This window comes from Chiloscyllium plagiosum, unplaced genomic scaffold (assembly GCF_037043375.1).
Source record: "Chiloscyllium plagiosum isolate Xiang-an unplaced genomic scaffold, Cpla_swu_hap1 HiC_scaffold_49, whole genome shotgun sequence".
Lineage (NCBI taxonomy): Eukaryota > Metazoa > Chordata > Chondrichthyes > Orectolobiformes > Hemiscylliidae > Chiloscyllium > Chiloscyllium plagiosum.
This window is the reverse complement of record NW_028270187.1, coordinates 6,924,692-6,936,251: the sequence shown is the minus strand read 5'-3', so window position 1 is coordinate 6,936,251 and position 11,560 is coordinate 6,924,692.

Sequence of the window (11,560 nt, the reverse complement as noted above, 5' to 3'; positions counted from 1 at the left end):
GCAGGGATGTCTTGCTTCAGTTGTACAGTGCATTGCTGAGGCCAGAGTTGGAAGATTGAGGTCTTGGTCTCCTGATCTGAAGAAGGATGTTCTTGCTCTAGTGGACGTGCAGCAAAGGTGCATCAGATTGATTCCTGGAATGGCAGGGCTGACGTATGAAGGAGATCGAATCAGTTCAGATTGTGTTTGCTGGAGTTTAGGTGAATGAGAAATTGCAGCATATTGTATAGCACTGCAGCGTCACAGTGCCAGTGATCCGGTTTCGATTCCAGCCTTAGGCAATATCTGTTTGGAGATTGCGTATTCTTCCCGTTTCTGCATGGGTTTCCTCCCACAATCCAATGATGTGCAGGTTTGGAGAGTTTTCCATGCTCAATTGACAATTGTGTTCAGCGATGTGTACGTTAGGTACACAAAGTTAAAAATCACACAACATCAGGTTATGGTCCAACACGCTTATTTGGAAGTACTAGCTTTCAGAACGCTGCTCCTTCATCAGGTCGTGGTGAAACAGAATCATTAGACACAGGATTTATAGCAAAATGTGACAGTGTCATACAGTAATAAATTGAATAAATCTGGATTAAATCTTTCATCTTTTAGAATAGGTTACAAATTTCAGTTCATTAATATGCAAATCCCAGAACTTCTTTTAAGTCACCTTCTCAAGGAGATGTTCCTTTGCAGTTCTGAGAAAGTGTGGCCCTCAGAACAGGGCTGACTGTAGAGACGTTAGGTGCTGGCGCATTGCTGTTACAGTCAGCCCTGCCTCAACTGAGGGCCACACTCTCTAAGCACTACAAAGGACCCCTCCTGTACTATATATCCGTTGCTCCCGATGCAATCTCCTCTATATTGGGGAGACTGGACGCCTTCTCACAGAGCGTTTTGGGGAACATCTCCGGGACACCCGCACCAATCAACCCCCACTGCCCCGTGGATCAACATTTCAACTCCCCCTCCCACTCTGCCGAGGATATACAGGTCCTTGGGGTTCCTCCACCACGGCTCCCTCACCACCCGATGCCTGGAGGAAGAAAGCCTCATCTTCTGCCTCGGAACATCCCAACCCCAGGGCATCAATGTGGACTTCAACAATTTCCACATTTCCCTGCCCCACACCTTACCACAGTTCCAAACTTCCAGCTCAGCACCATCCTCATGACCTGTCCTACTTGCCAATATTCCTTCACACCAATCCACTCCACCCTCCTCTCTGACCGATCACATTTATCCCCACCCCATCCACCCATTGTACTCTTTGCTACCTTCCCCCACACTCCTCTCTGACCTATTACCTCCATCCCACCACCATCCACCTATTGTATTTTGCTACCTTTTCTCCAGCCAACCCCCTCCCATTTATCTCTCCATCCTGGAGGTTCCCTGCCTCCATTCCTGATGAAGGGCTTTTGCCCAAAACTTCGATTTTCCTGCTCCTCGGATGCTGCCTTGACTGCTGTGCTTTTCCAGCACCACTCGAATCTACGCTCTAGTTTCCAGCATCTGCAGTACTCACTTTTGCCTATTTAATTTTAACCTTACTGCGAATCCTCTTGCAAGGATGACGACCTTGAAGAAGTTATCCTCCTCTCTCAAGAACCTCAGCGAGTGTCTCTCTCACTGCAACCGCCAGATCATATCCTCTGCCCTGAAATTCTTCAACCATGTCCTGAAACAGACCCGCTACCAGAGCCACATCTGCTAATTCAGTGCTTGCCTCTACAGCCAATTGATCCCCCATGGACTCCGTACTACATTTAAACCTGAAGCTTGGACCCGAACGGGACAACCACTACAGATTCAAAGCCACCAGCAACAGCTTTCCTTCAGGATCCTCCGCTCCACACTCGCTGCAATACGCCGGCACCTAATCTCTCTACAGTCAGTCCTGTCTCAGCTGAGGGACACACTCTCTCAGAACTGCAAAGGACACCTCCAGTGCTATATATCCATTGCTCCCAATGCGGTGTCCAATTCATTGGGGAGACTGGATACCTTCTCGCAGAATGCTTCAGGGAACATCTCCGGGACACCCGCACTAATCAACCCCACTACCCCTTGACCCAACATTTCAACTCACCCTCCCACTCTGCCCAGGACACGCAGGGCCTGTCCTTGGAGGCATGTCCTTGGCTTCCTCCATCGCTACTCCCCCACCACGCGACGCCTAGAGGGAGATACGCCTCATCATCTGCCTCGGAACACCCCAACCCCAGGGCATCAATGTGGACTTCACCAGTTTCATCATTTCCACACCCCCCATCTTACCACAGTTCCAAACTTCCAGCTCAACACCAGCCTCATGACCTTTCGTACCTGCCAATCTTCCTTCCCACCTATCCAATCCACCCACCTCTCTGACGTATCACCTTCAACACTACCCCCACCCATCCATTGTACTCTTTGCTAACTTCTCCCCAGCCCCACCCCTCTCCCATTTATCTTTCCACCAAAGAAGTTCCCTGCCTCCATTCCTGATGAAGGGCTTTTGCCTGAAATGTCGATTTTTCTGTTCCTCGGATGCTGCCTGATCTGCTGTGCTTTTCCAGCACCTCTCTAATCTAGACTCTGGTTTCCAGCCTTACGATCTCTAAAACCAGGAGTGTTATTAATAATATGTTCTGTTCACTTTCTGTTTTGTGAATATGAGAATGCTGTTATCAACTTCTACCTCTCAGTTTCCGCTCTGAGAATGTGAGTGCTATATTCAGTTTCTGACTGTCAGTTTCTGTGCTGTCAACACTTGAGTGTAATTATCAATTCTTTTCTTGTCAGATTCTTCACTTTGAATATGTGTGTTTATCGACCTGTACCTGTCAATGTCTTAAGATAATGTTGGTATGAGTTTCTTCCTGTGAATACATGTTACGTGAACAAGTGTGTGTCCTCAATATGCCCATGTCAGTTACTGCACTGAGAATGTGCGACTGTGTTATCAAGATGCACTTCTCAGTCTCTGCTATGTGAAAATGAGTGTATAGTTATTCAACATTGTCTGATATTTTCTGCTGAGTAAGCATGAGTGCACAGTTTAATCTTCGCCCCTCAGTATCCGCTATGTCAATTTAGTTATCGATCTACAACAATGAGTTCCTGCCTGGTGAATGTGTAGTGTAGTTATTATTATGATCTTGTCAAGTTCTGGTCTGTGTGTATGTGAGTTTTGTTATAGATCTATTTATGTTACTTTCTGCTCTGTGATTATTTGAATGCAGCTATCAATCTGTCCAAGCTATGTGAATATGAGAGTATAGTTATCAAAATGTATGTTACTTTCTCGTCTGTGAATGTGTAGACTGTATTTTTTTTCATCCTGTACTTCTTAGTTTCTGATATGTGACTCTGTGAGTGCAGGCATTATTCTATATCTACCAGTTTCAGCTACCTCTACAAGTGAGCTCAGTTATCAACCTGGACCTGTCAGATTCAGCAATGTGAATGTATGAATGCAGTTATCAATCTGTACCTGTCAATTTCTGCTCTAGAATCTGAGAGAGCAGTTATTCACATATTTTTGAATATTTTATTCCTTTACAAAATATAAATGTTAATTTACGTGTAATTATCCTTCTATCCCTGTCCATGTATGCTACGTGCAACTGGGAGTGTAACTATCAATCAGTACCTTCAGCTTCTGCATTGTAGATATGACAGTGTAGTTATCAATCTTTCTCTGACGGTTGCTGCGATGTGAATATGTGAGTGTACTTACCAATCTGTCCATATCAGTTTCTGGTGTGTGAATGGGTGAATGCAATTACTAATTTGTACCTGTCAGATTTTGAGATGTTAGTGTGTAAGTTTATATATGAAACCTGTCCCTGATAGTTTCAGTTATGAGAATGCAAGTATTGAATCAGATTCTGGAATGTGAATGTGTAGATACGGTCATCTGTGTAGGAATATCAATTTCTGCTCTGAATATGTGACTAGTTGCAATCTGTACCTGTCAGTTTCTGTTACATGAATGAATGATGATAGTTGTTAACCTGTTCCTGTCAGTTTGTGCTGTTAATGTGTCAGTGTAGTTAACAGTGTGCATCTGTCAATTTCTGCTAGGCGAATGTGTGAGATTCTGTGAGAGTCTGCTGTGTGATGGTTTCAATATAGTTATCAAACTGAGCTTGACATTTTTTTTCTGTGACTATGATAGCGTAGTTATAAATCTTTACTTCTTAGCTTATGCTGTGGGAGCATTCTTTTCAGTTTCTGCTATGTGCATATAGTTATCCATCTGAGTCTGTCGGTTTATGCTATCGAAATATGTGAATGCTGGTGTCAGTCCATGCCTCTCAATTTCTGCTACGTCAATATGTGAGGTTAGTTATAGAACATAGAACATAGAAAAATACAGCGCAGTCCAGGCCCTTTGCCCCTCGATGTTGCGCCGATCCAAGCCCACCTAACCTACACTTGCCCACTATCCTCCATATGCCCATCCAATGCCCGTTTAAATGCCCATAAAGAGGGAGACTCCACCACTGCTACTGGCAGGGCATTCCATGAACTCACGACTCGCTGAGTAAAGAATCTACCCCTAACATCTGTCCTATACCTACCACCCCTTAATTTAAAGCTATGCCCCCTCGTAATAGTTGACTCCATATAGTAAAAATGGTTCTCATGGTCAACCGTATCTAAACCCCTAATCATCTTGTACACCTCGATCAAGTCACCCCTAAACCTTCTTTTCTCCAATGAAAACAGCCCTAAGTGCCTCAGCCTTTCCTCATACGATCTTCCTACCATACCAGGCAACATCCTGATAAATCTCCTCTGCACCCGTTCCAGTACCTCCACATCCTTCCTATAGTATGGCGACCAAAACTGCACACAATACTCCAGATGCGGCCGCACCAGAGTCTTATACAACTGCAACATGACCTCAGTACTCCGGAATCAATTCCTCTACCAATAAAAGCCAGTACACCATATGCCTTCTTTGCAGCACTATTTTCCTGGGTGGCAACTTTCAGAGATCTGTGTACATGGACACAAAGATCCCTCTGCTCATCCACACTACCTAGTATCCGACCATTAGCCCAGTACCCCATCTTCTTGTTACTCTCACCAAAGTGAATCACTTCACACTTACCTACATTGAACTCCATTTGCGACCATTCTGCCCAGCTCTGCAGCTTATCTATATCCAGCTGTAACCTGCCACATCCTTCCTCACTGTCAACAACTCCACCGACTTTCGAATCATCCGCAAACTTGTTCACCCAACCTTCTAGCCCCTCCTCCAGGTCATTTATAAAAATGACAAACCGCAATGGTCCCAAAACAGATCCTTGCGGAACACCGCTATTAACTGCACTCCAAGGTGAACCTTTACCATCAACTACTACTTCCAGCCAGCCAATTCCTAATCCAAACCTCCAACTCACCCTCAATGCCATACCTCCGTATTTTTTTGCAGTAGCCTACCATGGGGAACCTTAACAAACGCCTTACTAAAATCCATATACACAACATCTACCGCTTTATCCTCGTCCACCTCCTTAGTCACCTTCTCAAAGAATTCAATAAGGTTTGTGAGGCACGACCTGCCCTTCACAAAACTATGCTGACTATCCTTGATCACATTATTCCTATCCAAATATTCATAAATCTTATCCCTTACAATTCTCTCTAAGACTTTGCCCACAACAGAAGTGAGACTCACCGGCCTATAGTTACTAGGGTTATCCCTACTCCCCTTCTTGAACAAGGGAACTACATTTGCTATCCTCCAGTCTTCTGGCACTTTTCCTGTAGACAACGAGGACATAAAAATCAAGGTCAATGGCTCTGCAATCTCCTCCTTTGCTTTCCAGAGAATCCCAGGATAAATGCCATCATGCCCTTGGGACTTATGTATTTTCACCCTTTCCAGAATTTTCAACACCACTTCCCTACATACCTCAAAGCCATCCATTCTAATTAATTGTGACTCAGTATTCACATCGGCAACAATGTCCTGTTCCTGAGTGAATACTAACGAAAAGTATTCATTCAGTGTCTCCCCAATCTCTTCAGCCTCCACACGCAACTTCCCACTACTATCCTTGACTGGACCTATTCCTACCCTCGTTATTCTTTTATTCCTGACATACCTATAGAAAGCCTTAGGGTTTTCCCTAATCCTACCAACTAAGGACTTTTCATGTCCCCTCCTTGCTGCTCTTAGCTCTCTCTTCAGATCCTTCCTGGCTACCTTTTAACTCTCAATCGCCCCAATTGAACCTTCACGCTTCATCTTTACATCGGCCGCCTTCTTCCCTTTAACAAGGGATTCCAATTCCTTATTAAACCACGGCTCCCTCACACGACCCTTTCCTCCCTGCCTGACAGGTACTTATTGATTTATACCTGTCAGTTTCTGCTACACGAGTGTGTGTGTGCAGTTATTAATATAACCTTGAATGTTTCTCCTTGTAAAAATGCAAATACATTCATTGCATCATGCCTGTCATTTTCTGAAATATGAATATAAAAACGTTGTTATCAATCTGAACCGTCTAGTGTCTGTTGCGTCACTGTGTGAGTGTAGTTATCATTCTGTTACTGTCAGTTTCTGTTAATTGAATATGAGTGTGTGGTTATCAAGCTGTACCCCCTAGTTTCTGCTTAGTGAAGATATTTGTGTGATTATCAGTGTATGCCTCAAAGCTTCGGCAGTGTAAATTGTGAATTAATTCGTTACTAATCCCTGTCTGTCAGTATCTGGTCTGGTAATGTGTAAAGGCACTTACCAATCTGCACATGCCAGTTTTTGCAATGTGTATACAGTCAGTGATCTGTTCCTATCAGTTTCTGCTCTCCCATTTTGATAGACTTCTTACAAGTCAGAACCTGTCAGGTTCAACTATGTGAATGTGAATAGAGAAGGCAATAGGCCTGAAGAAGGGCTTATGCCCGAAACGTCGATTCTCCTGTTCCTTGGATGCTGCCTGACCTGCTGCGCTATCCAGCAACACATTTTCAGCTCTGATCTCCAGCATCTGCAGACCTCACTTTCTCCTGGTACTATTGTCACTGGGCTATTAATCAAGAAAGTCACGTAATGTTCTGTGGACCCAAGTTTTAATCCCATTAAGGCAGAAGGTGCAATTTTAATTCAATAATAATTTGAAAACAAGAACATAATACTACTTGACAAGAGAAAAAATGATCCACCATCATCCTTGAGGGAATAAAATCTGACATCCTTACCTGGTCTGGCATTCATGTGTTTCCAGACCCACAGCAATGTGGTTGCTATTTTACTGCGCCCCAGACAATTATGAAAAATCAGAAACATAGAATAGAATCCTTTCAGAGTGAAAACAGGTCCTTTGACACAACAAGTCCACATCGACCCTCAGAAGAGGAACACTCCAAACCCATTCCAACTACCTTTTACTTATCCCTGACGAATGCGAAAAGATGACATTTTTAAAAATTCTTAGAGCGACTTGACAGTGGAGGTGTGGAGAGATTGTTTTCACGTGTGTGAGAGTCTGGGATCAGAAGGGCATTGTCTCAGAATACGGGAGCTCACACATTTAAGATGGAGATGAGGAGGAATTTCTTCACTCCAAGGCGAGCGAATCTGAAGAATTCTGTACTGAAGATGACTGTTCAGACTGCGTTATGAAGTGCATTGAAGGCTGAGACTTTTAACCAGAAAGGGGCATTGAGGATTATGGAGGAGAAAGTGAAGTTGAAAATGATTAGATCAGCTAAGATCTTGTTGAATGCTGAAACAGGCTTGATGGGCTGAATAGCCTGGTTCTGCTCCGACATTCATACGGATACCATTCCCAGATGATGTAGCCAGACGAAAGCTTGTGTTTTTTTTACTGACAGAGCGACACAAAATTGTTTTAAATGTTCTTACCTCCTTCTTTCGTCTTCACTTGAACAACAGTGAACACAGTTTCAACAGGAATGGGCCCACTGGCATCTGAAACAAAGAACACAATTTGTAAACGCCCCAAAAGCAACATAGTTCCGGATTTTGGAGATCTGAAACCAACACAGATAGCACTGGAGAAACTCAGCACGTCTGGGGAGCGAGAGAGAGAGAGAGAAAAGAATGTTAGCATTTGAGATCTAGTGTGAACCTCGATCAGAACTAAAGAGGGAGAGGTGGAAAGGTATCAGAATCAATGCTTTTCCAATGAAGGCAAGCAAGCCAAGCAACGTCTTAACCACGCTCTCTACCTGTGACGTAACTTCTGCATTACGTAACTGAACCCCTTAGACTCTATTCGACACGCTAGCCAAGGCCCTAGGAAAAAAGTGTTGCCGACTTTTATTTCACCAAAATGTAATATCTCACATTTATCCAAGTTATACTCCATCTGCCACACCTCAGTTTTTCAAAATGTCTTGGCAATCTTAGATAGACTTCACTGTCAACTACAGCACCAACTTTGGTGCCAGCCATTAGTATACGAACCATGCTTCCTAAATTCTCTTCCAAATGATGAACAACAGCGGACCCAGCACCGGCACTTTTACCAGTAGCTGTACAAGAAAAGACATTTTTTTATCGCTCTCAAACTGACCTTGAACGGAGGTTTGAGATCCAGGTGTGTCGTGAACTCCATCTTTCTGACGGAGTTTGCAAACAGAGAACAGAAGCAAGAAAGCGATGAGGAGAGCAGCAGCAACAGCAGAACCACCGATCCGTAAGGCAAACTTCCCAGTGGTATCTGGAACACAGAATCAGAGAATATTAAAATTATTCTGACTGCCACTAGATTAGGAGAACGTTCGCAAAATCACGAAATTTAACACTCTGGGTGAGAAAAAGGGGAACCGATCCCATTGAATTGGTGTAGCAGACTGTGAGGACCATTCAGCCCTTCCCATTCGATATGACTGTAGCTGATCTCATATCAGCCTAAACTCCACTTCCCTGCCCCACTCACTTTAACCCAACACTGATTACAAATCTGTCATCCTAATTAAATTTACTCAGCATTCACCACACACTCTAAAGGAATGAATTCCTTTGATCTCTTTTCTAAATCTGCACAGATAAACGTCCTTCACCTTTCGTAGTAGCGAATGCTACAGGCTCCCCACTCTCTGGGTGAAGACGTTTCTCCTCATCCCAGTCCAACTCAGTCTCCTTTGAACTGTAACCGCCCAATCTGGACTCTCCCCTAGTCAACAGGAACATCCTTCATGCATTTGGGATGCAAGTTTCTTCTGCAAAAGGAATTTTTGTTCGAAACACAGAAGAAATATGGACTCAAAATTGGCGAAGTGGCAGGAAACACAGAGAAATGGTCGATGGATATTTTTCGGGCTAGAATAAATTTCTCGTGGAGCTCCTCAGGGGATGGCTTTGGGACCATTGCTTCTCCTGATATGTTTTAATAACCTGCATTTTACTATGGCGGGGGACGGAGCGGGGTATTTCCAAGTTTGTAAATGCCGCAAAACATAGGATAATCATAAACTATAGGGAGGACTGTGTGGAACTCCAGAAGGACAATGACAAATTGGTTCAGATCCATTTAGAGAGAAGAGTGAGATGATGCACATTGGTGGGAAGAACCTTATAGGCAATACAAAATATGGGGTTACAAATCTGAAGGTGGTGCAGCAGCAGAGGGAGCTGAGATGGTGTATGTGCATAAATGATTGAAGGTCGCAGGACAGAGGGAGAGCAATTAATGAAGCTAACAGCGTTGGCGTCTTTATTATTTATTCATTTGTCAAACTTGGGCGTCGCTGGCTTGCCACAATTGATAGTCCATTCCGATTTGCGCTTGAGAAGGTGGTGGTGAGATGCCTTCTTAACTCGCTGCAGTCCAGGTGCTTTCGGTCGACCCACAATACCAGGAGACAGGGAATACATTAATAGAGGTTTAAAGTCCAAGAGCAAGAAAGTGATGCCAAAAGTGGACAAGACATTTGTTAGAGCTCAGCTGGAATATTACATATAGTCGTGGGTGCTACATTACAAGAAAGATGTGACCTCATCAGAGAGAAAGTGCAGAGACAGTTTACTAAGAAAGGCTTCAGGCAAGAGAAACTTCAGCAATGCGAGTCTATCGACGAAGTTATGGACTGTCCTCACCGAGAGAGGAGAAGTCTGGCAGAGAAAGTTCAAGAGGTTTTCAAAATTGTGAGGACGGGTGGACGCCTGGACAGTGTCCAAAGGGTGGAACTGTTGCCAATAGGAAAAGGAACAAGAATGAGACCATGGCGTGCAGGACAGGCAGCTTCCTTTGTTGATCAAATAAGGCAAATGGTGGTCTCCGAGACCGACTGTATTCTATTTGTGACGAGCCCGTACCTTTGACAAAGTTAACATGCCCTTGAGTTTTTTTTCGCCAGTGACGGGGTAGTTGGTCAGGCTCCAAATAGGCTGAGTTTGAACTGTGTATTGGGCCATCTTTGTTTATCCCTAACAGATAAGCCCTCCAGCCTTTCATGTCTTAAAAAGCAAAGCTGGAAAATCAAAGGGGGAGTGGCTGGCTAGCTGTGTAGCTAACCATCGTTAAGTTTAGATTTTTTTTTAATTCAGTTCAGCAGCAGTGTATGTTATTAAAGTTAAAAATCACACAACACCAGGTTATAGTCCAACAGGTTTAATCGGAAGCACACTAGCTTTCAGAGCGACACTCCTTGATCACGTGATTGTGGAGGGCTCGATCGTAACACAGAATTTACAGCAAAAATTTGCAGTGTGATGTAACTGAAATTATAAGCCTTTCATCTGTTAGAATACAGTGATAGTTCCACTTCATTCATGTGTAAATCACAAAACTCTTTTTTTTTTAAATTTGCATTCTCGGGTTAGCTGTTAACAATGGTGATAGCTAGACAATATGTTGAAGGTGCTAGCCCCCTGTGTTCTCTGTCTATGACTTGATGTTTAGATTGATTCTAATCTAAAAAGTGAGATAACGGAGTAACCAGTCGAACCGGGAACATTTCTCGTCACAATGCACATTTCCGTACTCTACACCAGTAACCCCACAAGGATGGCCTCGCGGCAACAGCCTCAGTACTCAACACCAACAACTGCCAGTCTCCAAACACCATCCTACAACTCATCCGCTTTATCCTCGATCATAACGTCTTCACCTTTGACAATCAATTCTTCATCCAGACACACGGAACAGCCATGGGGACCAACTTTGCACCCCAATATGCCAAAATTTTTATGCACAGGCTCGAACAAGATTTCTTCTCTTTGCAGGATCTCCAACCAACATTGTACACCAGGTACATTGATAACATTTTCTTCCTCTGGACCCATGGCGAGGAGTCACTGATAAAACTACACAGTGACATCAATAAGTTTTATCCCACCATCAAACTCACCATGGACTATTCTCAACTGTCTGTTTCATTCTTGGACACGTGCGTCTCCATCAAGAACGGACACCTCAGCACCACACTCTACCGAAAACCAACAGACAACCTCACAATGCTACACTTCTCCAGCTTCCACCCAAAACATATTAAAACAGCCATTCCCTATGGACAAGCCCTACTCATACAACGAATCTGCTCAGATGAGGAGGAACGTGACGGACACCTGGAAGTACTCAAGGATGCCCTC